At 42.6% G+C, this 22,936-nt stretch overlaps 1 protein-coding gene and 1 long non-coding RNA gene across 6 annotated transcripts in view; one reads left to right on the top strand and one right to left on the bottom strand.

The window, feature by feature from the left end:
• The window catches only part of CYFIP2 (cytoplasmic FMR1 interacting protein 2), a 131,984-nt gene that overhangs the window by 13,473 nt on the left and 95,575 nt on the right, over positions 1-22,936 (bottom strand).
• Positions 80-22,664, top strand: LOC129059586 (uncharacterized). The gene is made up of 3 exons (XR_008525577.2): positions 80-212; positions 20,048-20,127; positions 21,442-22,664. It is a non-coding gene; the product is annotated as an uncharacterized LOC129059586 (long non-coding RNA).

Genomic DNA, 22,936 nt, shown 5'->3' with positions numbered 1-22,936 from the left:
GTAGAACTGGTACTATTTCCTCCTTAAATGTTTGATGGAATTCACAAGTGAAACCATCTGCGTCTGGTGTGGGTTTTTTTTTTTTTTTTGAGACAGGGTCTTAGTCCCTTGCCTGGGCTGGAATGCAGTAGTGTAATCATGGCTCACTAGCCTTGACCTTCTGGGTTCAGGTGATCCTCCCATCTCAGCCTCCTGAATAGCTGGGAATACAGGTAAGTGCCACCAACCTGGCTAATTTTTTTGTAGAGACAGAGTTGGGAGTTTTTTTGGTTGGAAGTTTTTTTTTATAAGTAGGAATGATATTTCTTTAATAGATACAGTACTATTCAGCTTATCAATTTTTAAGTGAGTTTTGGTGGTTTGTGTCTCTTAAGGAATTGGCTCCTTTCATTTAAGTTTAATTTATGGGTTTATTACATATTTGTCTTTAGAACATTTTTATTGTCCTCTTAATTTTTGTGGCTTCTGTAGTAATGTCCCACTTTCATTCCTGGTCATTTGTGTCTTCTCTTTTTTTCTTGGCTAGAGGTTTATTAGCGTTAATGATTTTTTTCTCCCCATAAAACCAGCTTTTAGTTTCAATGTTACTGGTTTCTTTTTTTTCTTTTCTTTTCTTTTTTTTTTTTTTTTGAGACAAGGTCTCATTCTATTGCCCAGGCTGGAGTGCAGTGGCATGAACATGACTCACTGCAACCTCAACCTCCCAGGACTCAGTTGATCCTTCCACCTCAGTCTCCCAAGTAGCTGGGACTATAGGTACACACCACCACACCCAGCTAAGTTTTGTATCTTTTGTAGAGATGGGGTCTCACCATGTTGCCCAGGCTGGTCTTGAACTCCTGGGCTCAAGCCGTCTGCCTGCCTTTGCCTCTCAAAAGTGCTGGGATTACAGGCATGAGCCACCGCACCTGGTCTCAGTGTTACTGGTTTCTGTTCCTTACTAATTCATATCTTTTCTTCTGCTTGCATTAAGTTTAATTTGTTCTTATTTCTCTAGTTTCTTTTTTATTTTTTAAATAATTGAAATAAAGATTTTTACAATAGGGATGGGGGATCTCACTGTTGCCTAGACTGGTCTCAAACTCTTGGTCTCAAGCAATCCTCCTGCCTCGACCTCCCAAAGTGCTGGGATTATAGGCACATGCCACTGCACCTGGCCATTGCTCTAGTTTCTTAAAGTGGAGGCCTAGATTACTGATTTGATACCTTTATTCTTCTCTAATAGAACATTCAGGGTATTCTTCCATAACTCCAGCAATCAAGAGCTCATTTCTTCTGGAGGCAGCCCAATCCACTTTTGAACAACTCTAATGGTTAGAGAGTTTAGTTTGGTATTGAGCCAAGGCTGCTTCCCAATAGTTTCCAGTGTAGATCCTTGTTCTGTTCTTTAGAGTATCGCTGAATGTATTTTTCAAGCTAGTATCTTTAGCTCTTTTATCTCTATTCTTCCCCTAAGGGTCAAGCACTTTGTAAGCATTTTCTACATCTGTCTCCATTTCCTAGTCTTCACGTCCTTCCTCAGCAAACAGAAATATCATGCCTAGTCATACCATGCCATGGTAATGTCTCTAGCAAAGATTACCAAGGACTGCACTGTCACCAAGTTCAATGCATACGTTTCCGTCTTCATCCTATATGGTGTCTCTAAAGTATTAGGCACTGTCCTCCTCAGCTCCTATGACAAGGTGTGCCTTTGTTTCCACCATTTTGGCTTCTTTTTAGCATCTTTGCAGATTTTATCTCTGATCATCCCCTAAATGATTGTTTTTTTTTTTTCTTATTCTGTTGTCCTGGTTTGTCTCATCTACTCCCATGACTTGAAACACCATTCACTGTCCACTATTAATCAAACCTGTTTTCATCCAGACTTTTCTCTAAAGCTCCGGACCTGGATATCCAACTCCTTGTTGGATGTTCCCACTTGAATATTCCACAGCTCAATGTTTCCAAAGCCGACCACCTTCTCCCCCTTATCACCTGGGGTTCCTTGCTCACAGAATGGCACAATCAACACCTCATCTGCCCAGGCCTAAACCCTGGGGTGCATCTTCTCTCTTTCTCCTATGAAGACTGATTAGTCTTTGTCCTGCTGATTCTCATGTATGATTCTTTCCACGTTTCTCCACACCAACCACCATAACACTAAGAGCTCCGTAAGGGTAGGGATGGCGTCTTTATTTCTGCCTCTCATCTCCAGTGCCCTGCATATAATAATTTCTCAATAATTTATTAAATGTCTAAACATTTGTTACTCTATAAATATTTTAGAAAGTAAATAAATTTGTCTACATGACAGTCCTCCAAGTATGAGAATGCTACTATTACATCCATTCATTCATCCAACAAATATTTATTGAGCACCAGGCACTGTTGCAGGCTTTACAGATATGATGCTGAACAAGTTAGACTAGATCTTTGCCCTCACAGAATTTACGTTCTAGTTGACAGATAAAAACAAGTAAACAAATCACAATATTTCAGGGTAATAGGCTAGACAGTGACAGGGGTTGGGAAGGGACTACTACAAGGTAGTTAGAAAGGATCTTTTTGGCCGAGTGTGGTGGCTCAAGCCCGTAATCCTAGCACTTTGGGAGGCTGAGGCAGGAGGACTGCCTGAGCTCAGGAGTTGGAGACCACCCTGGGGCCAACATTGGTGAAACCCCGTCTCTACTAAAATACAAAAAATTAGCCAGCCTTGGTGGTGCATGCCTATAATCCCAGCTCCTTGGGAGGCTGAGGTAGGAGAATTGCTTGAACCTGGGAGGTGGAAGTTGCAGTGAGCCGAGATTGCACCACTGCACTCCAGCCTGGGCCACAGAGCTAGACTCTCTCTCAAAACAAAAACAAAAACAAAACCGGTTTTGTTTTTGTTTTTGTGGGATGTTTGAGTTGGTGACATTTGAATAGAGAATGGAATAAGTTGGTGACATTTGATTAGAAAATGGAATGAAGCAAGGGAGCTAGCCATGTAGATATGAGGTATGGGTGTTCCAGTACAAAGGCCCTGGGGCAGGGAACAAGTTAGGGTGTAGTGTTGAAGAGACTCGTAGTACATACGGCAGGAGGCCCTAAAGGTAGAGAGAGATCAGATCAGGTGGGGACTTGTAGGCATGGGGCTAAGTGTGAATTTTAAGTGTACCAAGGAGCTATTGAAGTTGTTCCAGAGGACTGGTATACATAGCCCCACTGCCAAGTGTTCTCATCCTTCACTTTTCCAAACATTTCAGTTGTTCCTAGAAATGTCTTATTACTGGAAGGCTGGCCATTGCATGAACTATCAACTTTTTATTTTGTTAATATGGGTAAAGTGGTGTTGGGAGCCATCTTAGAGGATAGCGGAAGGGGAAGAGGGCTCTGGTTCTCTACAAGAGTAATGCTGCTGTTTTGTTCATTTTACATGATGAGCTTCTTCAGATTTCTTTTGGGGAGACAGTGTTCCATTTATCCACTTCAATGCCCCTGCCACCCCGATGCAAACTGAAACTGCAGGACCAGAGGTTCTTTGGGGGTGCTTCCTGCTGGCAAACTTGTGTGTGTGCTTTGTAATGTCATTTATCAATGAAGGTGAGAAACGAGAAGGATGCAATTTCTTAAGAGATGGAAAAGCATTTGCCTGGAAGGTCCCAGAAGATGAGCTATGTAGCTATATGCATGATGAGGTGGCTACACACTCTGCAATACCTTTTGTGGAAGGTGTGTGTTTGGCATTCAAGCTGAGATCATTGTGACTGATAAAAACATCCATTTTGGAGCACACAAAGGCCTGTGTAAGGGATACAAACAAGCTTCCACTGTGGGAGCCCAGGCAAAGGCTGACCTGCCTCTTGTCTGATCCTTATCTTAAAGGATCCACACTAAGCCATCCACTCTGCCTAGGAACCCATCAAGCCATGCCCTGCTGGAAAGGCTCCTTGCTGTAGCCTGCGAAGACCACCTAGCCTGGGTTCTCTCTCCACTCAGCTCCCTCCTCCCCCCTCCACTCTTACTGTTCCAGCCATAGCAGCTGTTTATTATTCAAACATGCTGTCTGTGTGCTCATCACAGAATCTTCACTGTCTCTGGAATGCTGTCTAATCCATCGCTTCTCCCTTACTCTCTTTGCTTAGTAAATTCCTGTTCTTTCAGATTGCAATTTAAGCATCGTTCCCTTTAGGAACACTTCCCTGACCCCAATGCCTCCCTGCTCATGTAGGTTCTTTTGTCAAATGTCCTCAAAGAACCAAGTTCTTTTCCTTTCCAGCATCTTAACTCAATCTATGTTACACATTCCCATACGTGACTAGTTCATGAATGTCTACTCCCCCACCACTGAAATTTAACCTCCATGAAAGTAGAGACAATGTCTATCTTTGACCACATCTTATTCCCAATAGGGAGCACAGTGCCTAATATATAATAAATGCTCAATAACTATGTAGAATTAAAGTTGAAAGTCCCAGCATGTAAGGGAATTTAGCCTTAGAACACAATCTCTCCTATTTGGGGCATATGTATTTCTCCTTATTATAACAAAGGGAGTATTACCTCTTCAATTTTACTGATTACTCTGTGAACTATATGAAGTGGTTTTAAGAACTGTCCATGTAGTGGAATTTTCAGGTATTTTTCATTTTCTTTCCCACTCTCTTTCCCTTTGTTTTTTTTTCCACTTGTATGCATTTACTAAGTTTTCTACATTGAACATATATTACTTTAAAAAATGAACTTGAAAAAAAAGAACCCTGAAAGCAACTACTTTTTCCCAACTTGAAAATAAAGAGCTTTTGGAGTCTTGTTGCTGGAATCAGAGGGGGAAGGAAATGAAATCCTGGCATGCCACCTGATCCAGCAAAGAAAAATATTTGCATAGGGGCCAGGCATGGTGGCTCATGCCTGTCATCCCAGCACTTTGGGAGGCCGAGGTGGGTGGATCATCTGAGGTCAGGAGTTCAAGACCAGCCCGGCCAACATGGTGAGATCCCATCTCTACTAAAAATACAAAAATTAGCTGGGCATGGTGGCACACACCTGTAGTCCTAGCTACTTGGGAGACTGAGGCAGGAGAATTGCTTGAACCTAGGAGGTGGAGGTTGCAGTGAGCTGAGATTGAGCTACTGTACTCCAGCCTGGGTGACAAAGTGAGACTCCGTCTCAAAAAAACAAAAAAGAAAAAATTTGCATAGGTTTCATAAAAATAGCTTTGTTTTAGGCTACACTTAAGGACAAATGACAGATGCAGAACAAAATACAAGTATTATAAAAAAAATACAGTGGTGATGAAGTAAAAGTTAAGCTGACAAGAGGCAGGAAGTGGGAGCACGAGGGGTGGTAATTTCCTCAGTCTTTTGTCCTTTCATGGAAAGGAGTCAAGATACTAAATCCTGTTACCAAAAGCAGCAGTAGAGGTGTAAGTATATTATCTATGATTACAAGAGAAAACAACAGAAGCAGTAATATAATCAAATGTTGAAAGGAAGAGAGGGAAAGAGATAAATGAGATAAAATCTCATCTTTCCAAGTAGGGAGTCAGTAAGTATTGTCTAAAGTTGCTAATTAAGAAATAGGTTACCCTCATGAGTGTTATGGAGGTAACTGGAGGAACTGGAAACAGGATAGGCTGCCCTGGGAATTGGGAATGCAGGTGGGCAGAGGTGCAGTAGAGCCAAGTAGGATGTTTTTCATCGAAAGCTCATCTGTAGTATTTGATTTGTTATAATGTGCAATTAAGAACTTAATGGAATTAAGTTATAATGTGCAATTAACAACTTGAACAAAATGAAGAGGCTGGATTAAATGGTCTCCAAGTCTCTAGAACCAAGAGTCTGTAAAATACACCACTTTTCTCTTTAGAGAAGGAGACGCAATGAACATTACTGAGCACTAACGAATGAGCTAGCTGCTTTCTGTCAGTCGCCTGCTGTATGCTTCTGGACAGCCCTGTGAGATAGGGCTCACTGTCCCCATCCTGTGGACAAGGACATCAAGGCTCGTAGTAAGGTGAACTTTCCTAACTAGGTCCCCACACAGATGCTTAAATAAGCAGTAAGGCTGACATTTAGATCCAGGAGCCACCCCACTTCGACACCCATTGTTTTTCCATGGGAGCCAATGCAGCCAAAGCCTTGGGAAGCCTGACTTTCCCCCTTCATTATATATACATGTCATTAAATTGCAAAGTTACCAAAAATAGAAACAGAAAATCATTTAAAATCTTAACACCTAAGAAACTTCAGCCTCACTCATATCTGACAGGATCATATCATTTGTTGACTTATTGGGTTTTTGGTTATAACAACTAACATTCTTTAAACTGAAACTGTGGTATATATGCAGTTTGAAGAACAAGAGTCTGAGCTACCTTCTTCTGTGCAAAGAAATAGGAAATTACTGATACCTTTATTCCCAACTTCCAGAGGTAGCCTCAACCCTGAATTGGTTTAAATAATTTCTTTGCAGATGGACTAATTTTTATAAATCTGCTGATGTGATTCCAAGTCTATAATTAGACAACTCACGTCAGTTTGCACCCACAAATTCCTTCTTCCCTGACCCACCCTCTTAACCCCACCCAAAGTTTTCTACCCAGTCTTATCCATCCCATAAAGCCCCATTTAAATTTTACCTTCTAGGAGTCTTCCAAGCCCCTCCAACCCACAGTGCCTTTGCTTTTTAAAAACTTACCAGAGCTCTTATTCATTCAGGGCTTCCACTAAGCCATCTGCAGATTGGGCTATCTTATCTAGCCCAGGGTCCTGAAATCTGAGCTGCTGATGGAGGACCAGGGCAGTGACCCACATCTCATGTAAACATTGATTGAGAGAGAATCTTCCTGAGGGACAACCCATGCGCAGGACCTGCACGTTCTCTATATTTTTCTCGTTGGCATGATATGAGAGACCAGCAAGAATATAGAGAACATGTGTATAACAGGATCTAGATACCCAACAAGGTTGTACCAAATTCTGAAGACTTTCATTCTGACTTGAATAGAGCCTGAGCCAGAGATTAAGTCATTCTTTCATTTATATAGCAAATAATAGGCACAAGGCTTTCTGCAAGGTGATGGAGTAGGTGAGGGAGACCAGATGCACAACCCTTACCAAGATGATGACAAAAACAAGTAAATGGGCAATTCTAGTAAGTGCTACAATTGGGGTATGCCTGGGGTCTATGGGGATGCAAAGAGGAGCAACCAATTCAGACTTTTGGGGAGGATGATAGGGAAGGCTTTCTGAAGAAGGACGCTAAGTTGAACCAGGGGGAACAGTACCTGCAAAGGCCCCAAAATGAGGCCATAGTAGGGCAGGGCTGAGAGCCAAGGTAGACTGAAGCTTTCAGTGCTGGAGGAGTGATATGAGACAGGAAGGAGGGGTGGGCAGGAGCAGTTTGGGAAGAATCTTCTAAGCCTCTCTTAGGTTTCTGGATATTATCCTGATGGTTTTCATCAGGGAAATGGCCGAGCTGCAGTTTCACCTTCTGGTTGCAAGGGAGAAAGGACTGGGGGAGAGCAAAGGGGGTGTTGGGAGAGTCCAAGCAGGAGAAAGCAGGGCCAGGAGTAGCGGCAAAGGAGATAGAAGGAAGTGAGCAGAGGCCACAGACCTGATGACTGGACATGAGGGCGGGAGGAAAAGGACCCCTACCCAGGGCACCTGTATGATGATGGTGCCGTTTGTGGAGTCAGAGGACAGTGAGGCTGCAGGCAGGAGGAAGCCAAGGTCAGATTCAGGCAAGGTACATTTCTGATGTATGTGGACACGGAAGAGAAGATGTCTAAAAGGCAACTAGATGTGAGGCCTGGGCCCTGCAGAGTCTGCAGAGTAGATCTGAACTTGGAAGTCAGCATGGGATGGAGCTGACCCCAGGGGAAAGGAACCGCGCAAGTGCAAGGTTTGCATGAGTGGGTGCTTCTCAGGGTGACCAAGACCCTTCCGGAGACTTCAGTTCCTCTGACTATATGAGACCCAAGAGAAAAACAGCACAAAGTGCTCCTTGAGTTCAAGGGAATACATAAATTCTGAACATTTCCATGTCTACTAGCATACAACCTAAACAGGGATAAAAAGACACCTTTCAAGTCAGAAATAGGGAAGATACCACTTCTCTGCATTTGCTGCTACCTCTTTATTCCTTTCTTTAGGTCACCAAATATCTATTGAGTGCTTGCTCTGTGATCTGGCAGACAACTCAAAGGCACAGAGATGAAGATGACACGCTCCATGGAGCCAGGAAAGGGCCTGGATGCTGTGGGAAACACTACAATAGGTAGAACTCTGTAAAAATGAGATTTCAATGAAGTTTACCATCTAGTGGAGAAGAGATCCAAGGACACCCGTGACTGAGAAATAAAACAGAATCAACTGGGTGCAATAGGAGAAGTTGCTGACAAAGGGCTTGGAGACTGAGAAGAGAGAGAAACATCACCAAGTTCCTTACAGAGAAAGGCATTTGATAAAATGTGTGTTGAATGAAAGGACCAGGGGTTTGTGGAGGATGAGGAAATGATGGCTGTGAGATGGGCCTGAGAGGAGGGGCAGGGTTTTGAACTTGGGAGGAAAGGTGCCATCCCATTCAGAAGGAGGATGAAATCGGGGATAAAATGAGGTGGCTGATATGAAAGTAGGGCATCCTTGGCTTGGGCTTGTGAGAAGTGTGGGCCACAGTGTTATGGCCAGTCAGGAGCCAGGCTTTCAGTTCTAATGGGGCTTAGAGAAAAGGCCGATTCAAGTCTCTTTGCTCATGGCAAGAGGAGGAAAGGGGGCTCTTGGTAACCGAGGACCTGCTTCTTAAGTGTTGGAGACTTTGCATTCATTACCTCTTTTAACACTAAGAACTCTGTGAGGTAGCTCCTTAGTCCCAGCACTTTTCAGGTGTGGAAACTAAGGCTTAGAGAAGAAGTGTGTCCCATCTTTTGGCTTCCCTGGGCCATACTGGAAGAAGAATTGCCATGGGCCACAGATAAAATAAAATACACTAACAACAGCTGATGAGCTAAAAAAAAAAAAAAAAAATCGCAAAAAAAACTCAACGTTTTAAGAAAATTCATGAATTTGGGTCGGGCTGCATTCAAAGCCGTCCTGGGCCATGGGTTGGATAAGCTAGGCTTAGAGAATATAACAGAGTCTCATAGCTATCCAGTATAGAGGCAAGACTTGAACCCAAGATTTCTGAATCCAAAGATACATGGTTTCCAGTGGAGACCATGGAAATCAATCTGAAATCAGGCTGAGAGAGCCTCATGCAACTCACCCTGCCCTTCCCCTTGGCCTCATTCTGTGTAAGAGTCTCCAGACTTAATGACACCAGTTCTTTGATAGGCATGGTATCTTCTTTGGACACAGGCAGAGTATAAGTAAATAGAGTAATACTTCTTATTAAATGAAGAAATGGGTGATAAACCAGAGCTATGGCCTCTTAGGATTGTCTTGCTGCCAAAGGGCTGGTCTCATCTCCAAGTGGCCATTGGGTCTACCAGGCAATCATCTTCTTTAATATCAACCTCACTGTGTTCTACTTGATGAGTTTTATAGCCCTCGATGGGACAAAGGCATGAGGATTCCTGGGTGCCTTTAACAAGTCTCAGGTTGGGAATGCTGATTTTAAAACTCCAAGTGGCCACTTAGAATCTTCTGGGTAGTAAATGTCCCCAGCATGAGTTTCCCTTACTCATCATTAGGCAGCAGACTGCTCCCTAGAATGAGTCTCCTTCAGAACCGTAATGGTGCTGGGAGGGAGAGGCTGGGCTTGCAATGCAGTCGATGCATCAGCAAAGACCCCAGGAACTAAGTATGTTTATTACAAGTGACTGGAATGTGCAATCAGCAAATTCACAGACAGGAAATAAAAATGAATTAAGTTTGCAATTTAATTGGAATAGAGACCCACAGTCGTCCTTTCCCCATGCTGCCTTGAAAAAGGAACAGCTGACTGGTGAGCCCTATCCAGTTAGCGTCCTGGGCTTTGCTGCATTGCCTTGCTGTACAGGACTGTGCATCTGACCAGGTGGAAGTGGGCATTTCGGGAGGAAAGCTGCTGTCCAGATACCAAAGCAGGGCAAATGCCAGCACCTGCAATGCTGGAACAACGGGCAGTTTCCAGGGGTCTCAGATCATTGCTACTTTTGCTGGGAGACAATGATACCATCTTGTCAGGGTTTGTGCTTATTTTGGGGGTATGGGGGGAGTTTATTACCTAAGGCTGCTGGGTATAGTTTATGTAGCAAGTGTAGTACCCAAAGGCATCACATCCTAGGGAATGCCAAGCACACTGCAGAAATCAGAGATTGTTTATAATCACTTTCTAGCAGACGTTATTCTTTAAAAATTAATATATTTAAAAAGAGGTGAAATGTCTTGAGGAATGATACCTTTTTATGATTTCCTGAAGGCAACATGTGTGCTAGTGATGGCCCTGGGGTCACCTCATACATCAACCACTATTGAGAGGCAGCAGTGGCTTTTGGAGAGGATTCTGACACCAATTCAGGTGCAGCAGGATCGATCAACAGCTACGGTGAACTAGAAAAGCACAGTGGCATACAAACTACAAATTTGCTGTTCTTGATTTCCAATGACCATCATCATTAATAATCTAGTTACCTTACATGTGGTATTTGACTTGAAATTTGTCATTTTCTTCTGGAAATGCACAAAATACTTAATTCAGCCCCTAGGCAAAGACTGTTCTCTGGAAAATTACTAACTTAGATATGTTTTAATGATTGCCACTCTAGCCTCTTTTCTTTTTATTGGCTATCTTTATGTTCACTTCCAAAAAATCAGAAAATGCAGATAAATTTTTTAAAGGAAGAAAAAATGTATAACTCCACCACCCAGGAGTCATCACTGCCATAGCCTTTTCCAGAGTTTGAACTGCCCAGTTCTTCTCTGCACATACCATTTCAGCATATATTTCAAACTAAGAACAGACTATACCTACTCTTCTATAATCTATTTGTATCATTTAGTATATACTATCAGCATCTTCCCATGTGCAGTACAAAGCTTCTATCTGGATTTTTTGGGCCTATTTTTAGTTATCCTACATCCTTTTTAAAATGATCATCCTACTCCTCAAAATTATTTGATAAATGAATATTCACTAAAGTACCAGCTCTCAGGGCATGCTCTTTCTCCCAACACATCTCAGCAACCCCATTTTAGTGGGGCCTTCTAAAGATCAGATAACATTCCAAACCCATGGAGTGAGTCTCTAATAGAATTTCAGACACTGTGATAGAAAGTGGCGGTGCTCTTTCTGGGGGACTGGGGGGGTGTTCTTGGTGCCCTTGAATTACAAGGCCAAAGTGGTAAACATCAACAAGCCTTAAGGTGGAAGCCAAGGACAATGGGATTCAGTCTTGCCCTGATACAGACCTGCAGTGAACCTCAGTTTCTTTCTCTGTAACTTGACCCCCAAAGTATGCCATGTGGTTGGGTTGTGCAGCCAGGCAGAGAGTGGTAATAATAGATAAGTTGGTGGAATAGGCATAGCTGAAATCTTCTGAGCCTTGTGGGTCAAAGTTGGAAGTTTGAATTTTAAGTATAACAAGAATCCACCTGTTAGTTTTAAGCTGGAGAGTATACAATTTATAATGTATGAAGACCCCTTTGCTGTTAATGCTAAGGCATGACCCTCTCTCGGCTCAAGCATGGAAAGGCAGTGACCCTCAGTGGAGCTGGGTTTGAGACATTTCTCTTAAACAGAGCATAGGGAGAAGGCATTCTTTGTGTGTGTGTGTTTGTGTTAGTATTCCTGAAGCAGAAGACAAGCCTTCCCACCATGGCCAATGGGAGGAGGGTGGCTGCCAGAGGTGTTCTCTTAGGGCCTCTCACTGGCCTCTAATTTGGACTGGCCAGCTTCCCTGGCTTCATTTGCCTTTCTTGGATCTTAAACTGGTATTTCCTCAGGGTAAATCAAATAGGTGGTCAGCCTGTAAGTCACAGCCAAGTTCGATGCTAGCAAATGCATCTATAAATTTTTTTAATGAGGCCAGATGTAGCTCTGGGATATATGTTACCAAGAATAAATCTTACCAACTAGCAGAGTAGCTGGAAAAGACAAAAACCCTCATGACTTTCCTCCTCCTCATATGTCACGACCTTGTCTGGTTTAACCCCTTTCCTTCTTAACTTTTTGATCCCCTATTGAGGTTTTATGTCCCCCGCTTCAACTTCATATTAGGAAAAATTCTAAACACATAAAATAGTTGAAGGAATAATGAATATCCTTATACCCTTGATGTACAGTCAAAATGAACATTTTGTCATATTTGCTTTAACTTTATTTTACTGAGTCATTTGAGAGTAAATGGAAGACATTGAGTCACTTCAGCCTTAAATATCTAAGCATGCAACTCCTAAAAACAAGGACATCCTCTTGTGCAACCTCAGAATTGTGATCCCCTAAATTTAAAATTTTCTTAATATGATACACAATGTAGTCAAGACTAAAATTTCCTCAATTGTTCTTAAAATATTTCTTTTATAGATTTTTTGTGGAACCAGGATTTAACCATGATGAGTTTTCCAAAGTGTGAATAATATGCAATTGCTATACAAAAACAACGAACTTCAACCATCCCTCCTTGGAGAACTCCCAGGAGCTTGTGCTTCTGCAGAAGTTTCTCTCTGGGAGGAGTTAATAAGTGAAAGTTATGATTCAGTAACTTTGTATGTACCAAGTGTCATGCTAATGTTTACTATTCCCACTATATGATAACTACAAGAGAAATAATCATTAGGTGATTAAGAACCGCGGTCTGTCTACTGTAAAATTGCTGTGTTGACAGTAAAAGCAAAAAAAGGTTTTTAGGGTCAGGATGCAAAAATATTTTACGGTAAGGAACTCACATCAGAATTCAAGGGATTCATGTTTTATTTTTGCATTACTTTCTGTCTTAATTTTCTTTTTGTATTATAGTTAGTTAATTTAAAACTGATGGACCACCAGTTTTAAAACTGAGGGGTTCCATCAAATATCAAAAACCTTAAGTGTTCCCAACTCACTTAGTCTATGAGGCTAACTGGAGACTTGATTTCTCTTGGCTACAGGCTACCATAAAGATTCCGTGTACATATTTAAAAAAGATCTAATATGATCCTAAGAATGCCAGATTTATGCAGAATGGCATTAGACTCTACCTTTAAGGTTCTGTTCACAGCTGAGTGAAAAACTACCATTTTTAGCTGATTTCCTAAAGAGCATCATCAAACCAGTATTTTCTTAACCTTTAACTCTGATTTTTGAGGCAACAAAAAGACAAATAACACTCATGCATTATGTTTTTGCATGGAGAAAGGAGCTGGAAATGGGAGGTCCAGGCACCCCACAGGGATTGCTGCTTGGATTTTCTGGCAGGAGGGGGATGGGGAGCTGGGCCCTAACCAGAGAGCTTAGTGTTCTAAACATTCCCTTATATGGAGGCACATAATGTGTTTCCCGCATACTGATGTTAAGCCCCAAGGATACAGAGCCTGTGAAGCAGGCAAGAAATCAGGCTTCCCATTTACACCATGACCCTCTCCCTTGCACAGAATGTACAAGCCGCAGCTTCCAGCCCTCATTTGGGACTCCAGGTGCAGTGGAAAGCTCAACCCAGAGACGCTGCCTCTGCTCCTGTTCCACTGGTCCCTCACTTCCAGCAGCTCTTCATAGCCCTTGCTAAATCTATCAGTAATTTAATCTTACCTGATTCTGTGTGTGATCTTTTCCTGTCAATCTATGCCTTGCTTGAATAGTGCTGTATATTACTATGTTTCACCTCCAACCCCTTCCTCAGTCCCCTGAATTGTCAAGGGGATAATAGAATTATTATTCTGGATCAGAATCATGTCTGGTCAACTGGAAAAGATCTATAGCCAGGAAACTCTGGCCTAGAAAGTGGGCTTTCTCTTCCCTCAAGTATATGCCAATGTCTTCCAAGGTTAGCATTTCCTAAAGTGGAAATTGGGCATACAAGGAAATGTGATTTAATCATAACGAGCCACACAGTGAGCAAGTTCTTTCCTTTTTCAGTTTCCTATCAATCTTTCTGACAACCTTAATAAGAAAGTCTCCATTTGAAACCAGCACATGTTAGCACCTAATATTTACTAATCTTGTGTTTATCAAAGAGGGAATAGGGCTTGTGTTCAGAGATCTGGGCAGGCAGCAGCTGGAATTATATGACTTTGCTGTATTTTGATTGAATGTAGTATTCTGGTTGCTTTCTAATGATGGCAAGAGATGATTTTTTTTTAAATGGAAGTGATAGTTTCCTTTTACGTTTCAGTAAAAAGATTATGTAAATAACAGAACCAGTGATCTGCAGATGTGGCAAGAACTGTGACAACTAAGCATCAATGTCAAGAGTCTGGCAGCTCTAGTCCAAGAAAATGCTTCTATATCAGAGATCCTCCACTCTGGCTGCACATCAGAGTCAAGTGTGGAGCTTTTAAAATATCTGGGTCTGGCCAGGTGTGGTAGCTCATGCCTGTAATCCCAGCACTTTGGGAGGCTGAGGCGCATGGATCACGAGGTCAGGAGTTCAAGACCAGCCTGGCCAACATGGTGAAACCTGGTCTCTACTAAAAATACAAAAATTATCCAGGCATGGTGGTGGGTGCCTGTTATCCCAGCTACTCGGGAGGCTGAGGCAGAGAATTGCTTGAACCGAGGAAGTGGACGTTGCAGTGAGCCAAGATCGTGCCACTGCACTCCAGCCTGGATGACAGAGCAAGACTCCATCTTAAAAAAAAAAAAAAAAAAAAAAAATCTAGGTCTATTCTCTCTCAAGGGTTTTGTTTTTCTTGTGACAGGCCTCAGAGATCAGAATTTTAAGCAGATTTCCAAGTGATTTAAATGAGCAGCCACAGTTGAGACCATTGCACTACCCTGCACTGCCTCCCTGGTGCTTGGCGATGTCTGTTGTAGAATAATACTCAGTAGCGCAAACTGTAATATGACCCTGCCCATTGGGGGTCTCCTCACAGAAAAGTCATTGATACAGAACTACATAAACTACATAACCAAGGCTCTGATTTCTTGGCAGTTACTGGCAAGGCTCACAAAATAAGCAAAAATTGATCTGGCTTTGGATGAAGGTGATGGATTGCCTCTGTCTAGAATGGTGGTATCTTGAGGATTTTAGAGGATAAACATTACACCACGATGAAGCTGAAATGTCCCTCCCCTGATTTATGGTTAATGAGCCCTGTGTTAGGTGCTGAGGATACACTAATGACCCTTACCTGGGAAATCTTTCCTATCACCTCTACCTCCTGTTTCTATGGATCAGTTCTTGTTTTATGCCATTTTTCACTCTATTTTGTATCTAAGCTTAGGGTCTCTGACTATAAATTTTCATCAGTAAAATTCTGAACAAAACATCAACTGATAAATGTTTATCAATCAAATCTATATAGTTGCCATTGTTAAATGGTGTGTTAATAGTTAAAAGCTTTGGGAATGGCTGGGCGCAGTGGCTCATGCCTACAATCCTAGCACTTTGGGAGGCCAAGGCAGGTGGATCACTTGAGGTCAGGAGTTAGAACCAGCATGGCTGAAATGGTGAAACCCTGTCTCTACTAAAAATACAAAAACTAGCCAAACATAGTGGCACATGCTTGTGATCCCAGCTACTTGGGAGGCTGAGGGACGAGAATCGCTTGAACCCAGGAGGTGGAGGCTGCAGTGAGCCAAGATCGTGCCACTGCACTCCAGTTTGGGCAACAGAGTGAGACTCTGTCTCAAAAAAAAAAAAAACCTCTGGGATCATCTTGCCCACTACTGGAGGGCTTGGAGGGCTAACCCTCTATGCTGACAACCCACAGGTAGGGGTGGTGAACAGTGCCATCATGGATGGGATATGCCCTGGAGTCTCACACTCTGTCTGGCTCATGGGGGCTCTTGGTCTTATCTGTGGAACCAGTGACTCTTACCTCTCAGACCATTTTTTCCCAAGTCCTGATATGTTCACACTAGCAGGTTTGTTTTTCAGATAAGGCCATTTCTGAAAAGATGTAAATATACTTAAATATCATAAAGTCACACAAAGGAAGGGTATTATTGGGAGTCAAAGTGCCTCCATTCCACAAAGCGTGGATCATTTTCAACCAAAAACATAATCTGTGTCTGGGCTAAGAGAAACACTCATACAGAAAGGCCAGAGGCATTACTTGTGGGTGCCTGGGCAAAGGGACAGGACAAGCTTCTTGGGCAGCTGGAGGAGTTTTTTTTCTCAGAGTGATGGGCAAAATCATCCCGGATCAAGCACAGGTGGGTGTATGGAGTGACGGTCTGAGAGGGGTGGCTGAGATGGGGCTTTTACTTTTTTACTTTCCATGCATTTGAATTGTGTACATTTGCTACGTATGAGTCTTTCCTTTTAAGGAAAAAAGTAATAAATATTTAGTGCAATAAATCTAAACAATAAAGTCTAAAAAGTTAGAGACACTTCTCCCGTGCCCTTGTCACCCATCACACCCCACAGAGGCAGTCACTCTTCTCACCTTGGTGAGTACTGCTTTTATAACTACTAATTTTATAAGAAAATCTGCTAGAACATAAAAACATCTGGAAGAATATCCTTTAGAATGTGAACAGAGGTCAGCTGGGCGTGGTGGCTCATGCCTGTAATCCCAGCGCTTCAGGAGGCCGAGGTGGGCAGATCACTTGAGGTCAGGAGTTCAAGACCAGCTTGACCAACATGGTGAAACCTCATCTCTTCTACTAAAAATACAAAAATTAGCTGGGCGTGGTGGTGCATGCCTATAATCCCAGCTCAAGGCTGAGGCTGAGGCAGGAGAATTGCTTGAACCCAGGAGGCGGAGGTTACAGTGAGCCGAGATCACGCCACTGCACTCCAGCCTGGGCAACAGAGTGAGACTCCGTCTTAAAAAAAAAAAAAAAAAAAGTGAACAGAGGTCATCTTAGTGTGACAAAGTGGTTTTTGTTTTCTTTCTGCTTCTCTGAGTTTTCAATCAATGAATTTATTTCAATTATGTAATAAAAACAATTAGAGGAAAGACATTAAAAGGTAGAAGTAGGAGACAGAAGGTCAGATGTGGAGATGGAACTATTGAAAAGAACAAAAACAATCAGCAAAGCTCAGCTGGGCATCTCTCTGTACTGTAATACGCTAACCTTAAGGATCTTTGAACTCCAAGGCACATCTGGTTTTCATCCAGACTCCTGCACTAGCTGTAATGCTGGGAAAATCAGCTCCCTCTTGGGGCCTCAGTTTTTCTATCTACAAAATTTGAGGATGCACTAGATGAGCAGTTTTCAACAGGGGGAGGTTTTACCTTCCTAAGGAATATCAGGCAATATCTAGAGACATTATTGATTGCCACAATGAAGGGTACTACTGGAATATAGTCCAGAAATGCTGTTCGACATCCTATAAAGTCCAGGGCAACCCCCTAGAAGATTATCTGGCTCCAAATGTCAGTGGTGCTGAGGTTGAGAAACCGGCCCTGGATGGTCTCTGGGGGCTTTTCCAGATCTGACTGGCATTCAGATCAGTGAGTTTGGGTCTAGACACTCCTCAGCTCTGGTGAAGGCAGTAATGCTCTCAAATGACTGACCAGAGTGTTTCTGTGGTCCACTCTAATAAAATAAGGAGAGAAGAAGTAACAGAGATGGAGGCAGAGAACACTCTAGGCAAGAGGCCTTGCAGTAAAAGGCAGACTAAACGGCTCTGTCCTTCCCAGGGACTCGGGCCTGCCTTCCCTCACACGTACAAATAGGTCCCTCTCCTGGTGTATGCTGGCATAACAAACAATGGCCGGAAGTCTAGAAAACCATGCAAAATTTGAACAAAAACTTAGTGATTGCTATTTCCCTAATGACCACTTTCTGATTTCTCAGGGAAGGAAATACTAGAGGAAACACTAGACATTAATAGAATTTCCTTTAAAAACCTGATACATATAAAAATACTTAGCAAATGCTGATTTGTTTCAGATTAGATCCAACAAATATTAAGAGGCTGCGATGAACAGACCATTTATGGATATGAGATAAATGACAGACATAGCACTACCACTACAGATTGCAGGAAGAAGGTCTTTTCAAGAAGTGGTGCCAGAACAATCTGGAAATAAAAGATTTATACCTCCCATTAAATCAATTCTAGGTGAATAATATGATGTTCTAGAACATCAATTCTAGGTGAATAATATGGACTTAAAGGTCCGTTTAGCCTTGAAAGACTAACCTCTAAAACTTTCAGAGGATAGCTCATCTTTATGCGTTAGAGTAGGAAAGGTTTTCTAAACAAATCACAAGAGTATCAACCGTAAGGGAAAAAAATAACTACACTAAGCCTCAAGAACTTCTATTCACCAAAAGACAAGCCAGAGTAATATATCTGCAATACATGTATCCATAATATATAATGGCCACAAATTCATAAGAAAGATGACTTAAAAAGGCAAGAATGTTGACCAGCACTTCACAAAAGATGGTGTCCAAATGGCTAGTAGCATGTGGAAGGAGAATCAGCATCGTTAGGGAAATCAGAATCATAATGAAACGTGACAGCACCCCCAGAATGGCTATGATTAAAGAGGGACAAATTGTTTATGAGGCTGCAAAGAAATTATAACTCTCATATACTGCTGAATGGGAGTATAAATTGGTACAATTTGTAAAACTGCTTTGAAGCTAACCTAATAGGTATTTCCCTAATAAAAATAGGAGCACCTATACACCAAAACACATGTACAAGAATATTCATGACATCATTATTCATAATAGTACCAAACTATAAACAACCCAAATGTCCACCCACAGTAAAATGGGTGATTCAGTTAGTCTGTTCATGCAATGAGAATACTAGAGTAATTGATTTGGTAATAAAAAATGGATCATCTACAACATGGATGAATCTCAAATGTAATGTTGAATGACACAGGTCAGAAAGGAAAGGGAAAACATACTAGATAACTCTATATGAAGTTCAAGGACAAGCAACACTATCTCTGGAAATAGAACTCAGAACCATGATTCCTTGCGGAACACTGAAGAGGGCAGGAAAGAACCATCTATGGTACTATAAATGTTCTGTCTAGACCTGGGCTACATGGACATGTGCCTTCATCAAGCTGTACACTTAAGATTTATGCATTTGACTGTAATACATTAATTGAAACCACCAGAACACCCTATAAAAACCAAAAACCAGAAAAATGATGCACAGGTACCTGGGTTCCTGTGCTAATATTGCACCCTGAATTTTGAGAAATATTTATAAGCACCTAACTTAAAGAGGAAAATACCTTTGTCCAAGTGATCAACCGTTCAATTTATATCCCTCTACCTATCAATGATATATTAATCTGTTTTTTAAAAAAAGGCAGAAAAAGACAAAAAATGGAAAAGTAAAATGGGCAAGAGATTTCTTTTTCCTTTGCACTTTCTGGTATTTCCCAGTTTTTCTAAAACTAGCATATACTATTTTAAAATTATAGGTCAATAATAATACATGAATATGCTTTCCTTGCAAGAAATTAAGACATTCCAGATAAAGCTAAAAAGTCCCTGTTGACCTCTAATCCTGGATTCCTCCCTAATACCTAGAGAAAATGACTGTTAATTATTGGTATGCTTTTTTTTCTATATCTTTTTCAATGCAGAGTTATTTGTGGTTTATATCTATGGCATCATGTGTGTCTTGTCCTAAAACTTTTTTAAGCTCAATATTGTATCTTTCACTATTTTTTATCTTGGTATGTGCAAAGCTACTTCATCAGCTTATTCTTTTTACCTGCTTCAGAGTTTTCCATGAGAATGGATATTCCACAGTTTATACAGCTTTTCCTCTATGATGGCCATTAGGCATCTTTCTTTTTTTTTTTTTTTGGCAATTAGTAGTCTTCTTTCATTGAGAACAATCGGTATGTCATTTAAAAATTTAATTCTAGCTTCCTAAACTAAAAAAAGCTCCAGAAAGCTCATGCCTCATTCTAATCTCAGAAAGCACTGTCTAGGCTTGGAGATCTCCCCAGCTATCTAAGCAGAAAGAGGAATGTGGACTTCGGTGAGCCTAATCCGTACTCTGTGTTCCCCATCCTTCCCCGACCCCTAGCCCCCAAGGACTGGGATCAATACTGGAAACCTGTGCTTTAGTTCTTCCACCTCTGCTGCTGCTATGCTGTGTGACCTCAGGTGAGTTCCTCCTCTCTCTGGTTCTCAGTTTTCTCACTTATGAATACAGGGGGTTGAAACATTCATGCTGTAGGGGGTCTGTCTCAGGTCTCAGCTCTGAAGGTCATTGATACTGAGTGTCCTGTTGTCCTCAGTGATACATGTGAGTGACCACCCAGATGGTGCCTGAGGAAGTGGTCCTTTCCTTGTGGCCCCCATCAATAGTCTGCCTCTGGATTCTGAACAGGGGAAGCTAAATTGATGGTCTCTGAGTCACAGTTCCTCATGAAAAGAGGTGCTTAACAGGAGACACTTGGGGACTGAGGCTTCAGGGACCTCCCCCCACCCAACCACCTCTACTGTTCTGGTGTCCCCGAGGCCTTCAGAAGTTGTTCCTATTTATCCCTATAACTTCTGAAGGCTACGTTGCTATAGCAACCTGGGTCTGCTGATCTGTGTTAAAAACTTATCAATTAGCTGTCTGGAGAGTCCATTTAAGGGGTAACAGAGAAGCAATTACTCCTTATAGAGGAAGCGCAAACAGTCCCCATTTCAGAGCCTCTCAGGGAGAGTCTGAGAACGGCAGGTCCAAGTCACTCATTTTAGGGACAGGGGCACTAAGGGATGAAATGAACTGGTTCATCCCAAGTCACAAAGACAATTAGAGGCAAGGCATCCTTTCTGGCTCTGATTCGGAAGCTCCATTATCTCTCTACCTTTGTTCCAGGCTTCTCCTTTCCCCTCCTGTCTATTCTCCAAGCACCTATTGCCTCCAAGATGGGCTCTAGACTGTAAGAGCCTTGTCCTTCACTCTCTCAATAGCCCCCAGGCCTTTGAAAACAGCCAGGCAGACCCCCTCACCTGCTGCTTACATGGCATCCTGCGGTGGCCCATGAAGCCCCAGTGACCTGCTGCCTGGCTGCCTCCCTCCACGGCTCTAACCTCTGTCCCCTTGGCACCAGCTCACTATAAGGTCCTCCCTATTCCTTAAGACCAAGCTCCATCCTCTTCAAAAACAGCACATCTCTCTCTGACACAGTCACTCTCCCTTTATCCTGTAATCCTGTGTATTCCTTTACAGCTTCCCTCCCCATCTGCAACCACACTCTGATTGTTATGACTTTGCTTGTTCCCCTCTCTGGAATAAAAATGGTAAAACTCTGTCTCTTATTCATGACCATTTATCCACAACCTAGAACTGCTCCAGGCAATGAAGAGGCTCACTACGCCTCTTGCTGAATGAGTGGATGGATGGCTGGATGCTGAAAGAGATTCCCACTAGGTCCTGAGAATGAGGCATCCCAGATAACATCCTTCTGTTTCCTTCTGCTCCAGGCTGTCTCCGTTACCTCGACACCTGTAGGACTGGGCCCACCGGGAGCACCATGTGGAGAACAGAGACAAACTGGAGTGCCTTGGGGAGGAAGGAGGAGAGCACAGTCTCTGAGTCAGCCATGAGGCAGAGCAAATATAAGTGGTCATGCAGGAAGAAGAGTGTGCTGGTTCTGCGGGGTCCCAAGAGGGAGATGTATGGGGGTTGTGCTTTGTTCAATATGACAACACTACCGATGGTTTAGTTCTCACTGCATGAGCTTTACATTGGTGTATCTTTCCAGCCTTGACACTATCCTGCAGGGTAAAACAACTGTCCCCCATCATAAAAAATGAAGGTAACAGTGCATGTTTTCCCCTCAGCCTGGGACAGCTTCACCAGGCAAATTCCTGCTCATTCTCCAGGCCACCTCCCTGGAGAAGTCCTTCCTCAACCCCAAGAACACATTGAGTTCTCTGTCTTCTGTTCCCATGGGACCCTGCACTCACCCCTCCTAGCTCTTGCTGTAACAGTAGACACATGATTTTGGTGTAAATATGGACAGGACAGGAGGCAGGGCTGGACACTGCTACATGCCCCAGAACAGTGCCTGTCCTATGGTATCCAAGGAATAATTACCTAACAAGTGAGATGGAGCAGGGAACCCTCTTAGGGGCCCTGCAGCACCGCCCCCACCAAGCATGGAAATAAAATCTTGAGTTTCTTCAAGGGAAATTCCAGGCACCTAGCTAGCCCTGAGAAGTAAATAAGCAAGCTGATAAGAAGGTAATAGTAACTTAAAACAACAGCCAAGGAAGCTAGAATCATGGGATGTTTGATTCCCTACAGAAATTAAAGATAACATCTTCACATATGAACCAGGGTTCTTTTTCAGAAACCTGGACCCACACCAAACAGATGTGCTGGCATGCAGACCTCAGATAAGAGGGAACTGCAGGCCGAACTCTGACCGCAGTTCCAGTTCTTTGTTCTAAATTTATTCCTAGGAGGCCTGGAAGAAGCCATACCCACAAGCCAGAGCTAACATTCTTTTCTGCTGACCCTAAATTTTAAAACAAAGCTTCTCTTCCTTACCCAATTGCAAAGCAGAAACTCTCTGAAATCTACCTATGACTATAAGCCCCCACCCACTTCAAGACAGCCTGCCCTTTTGGGCTGAACCAATGTGTAGCCTCCATACAATGACTTATAACTTTGCCTGAAACTTCTGCTTTCCTGAAATTTACCCCTGCCTTTAAAAACCCTTGTTTGCAAGCCACTGGAGAGGTGGGGTGTTAAGCGAGAACTGCTCAGTTCTCCTTGCTTGGTACTCTGAAAATAAACACCCTCCATTCTCCTGCAGTAAACCTCGGCGTGGATGTTTGTTCTTACTGTGCCAGGCAAGTGGACCGCAGTTTGGTTCCATAACATGAGGGAATGGCAAACTGAGACCTAGACAACTGCACTAATCGTGAATGGGGGAGCCAGGACTAGAATCCATGTCTGCCTGGAAATAAT

This window comes from Pongo abelii, chromosome 4 (genome assembly GCF_028885655.2).
Source record: "Pongo abelii isolate AG06213 chromosome 4, NHGRI_mPonAbe1-v2.0_pri, whole genome shotgun sequence".
Taxonomy (NCBI): domain Eukaryota; kingdom Metazoa; phylum Chordata; class Mammalia; order Primates; family Hominidae; genus Pongo; species Pongo abelii.
This window is presented reverse-complemented; position numbering and strand designations above follow the sequence as displayed.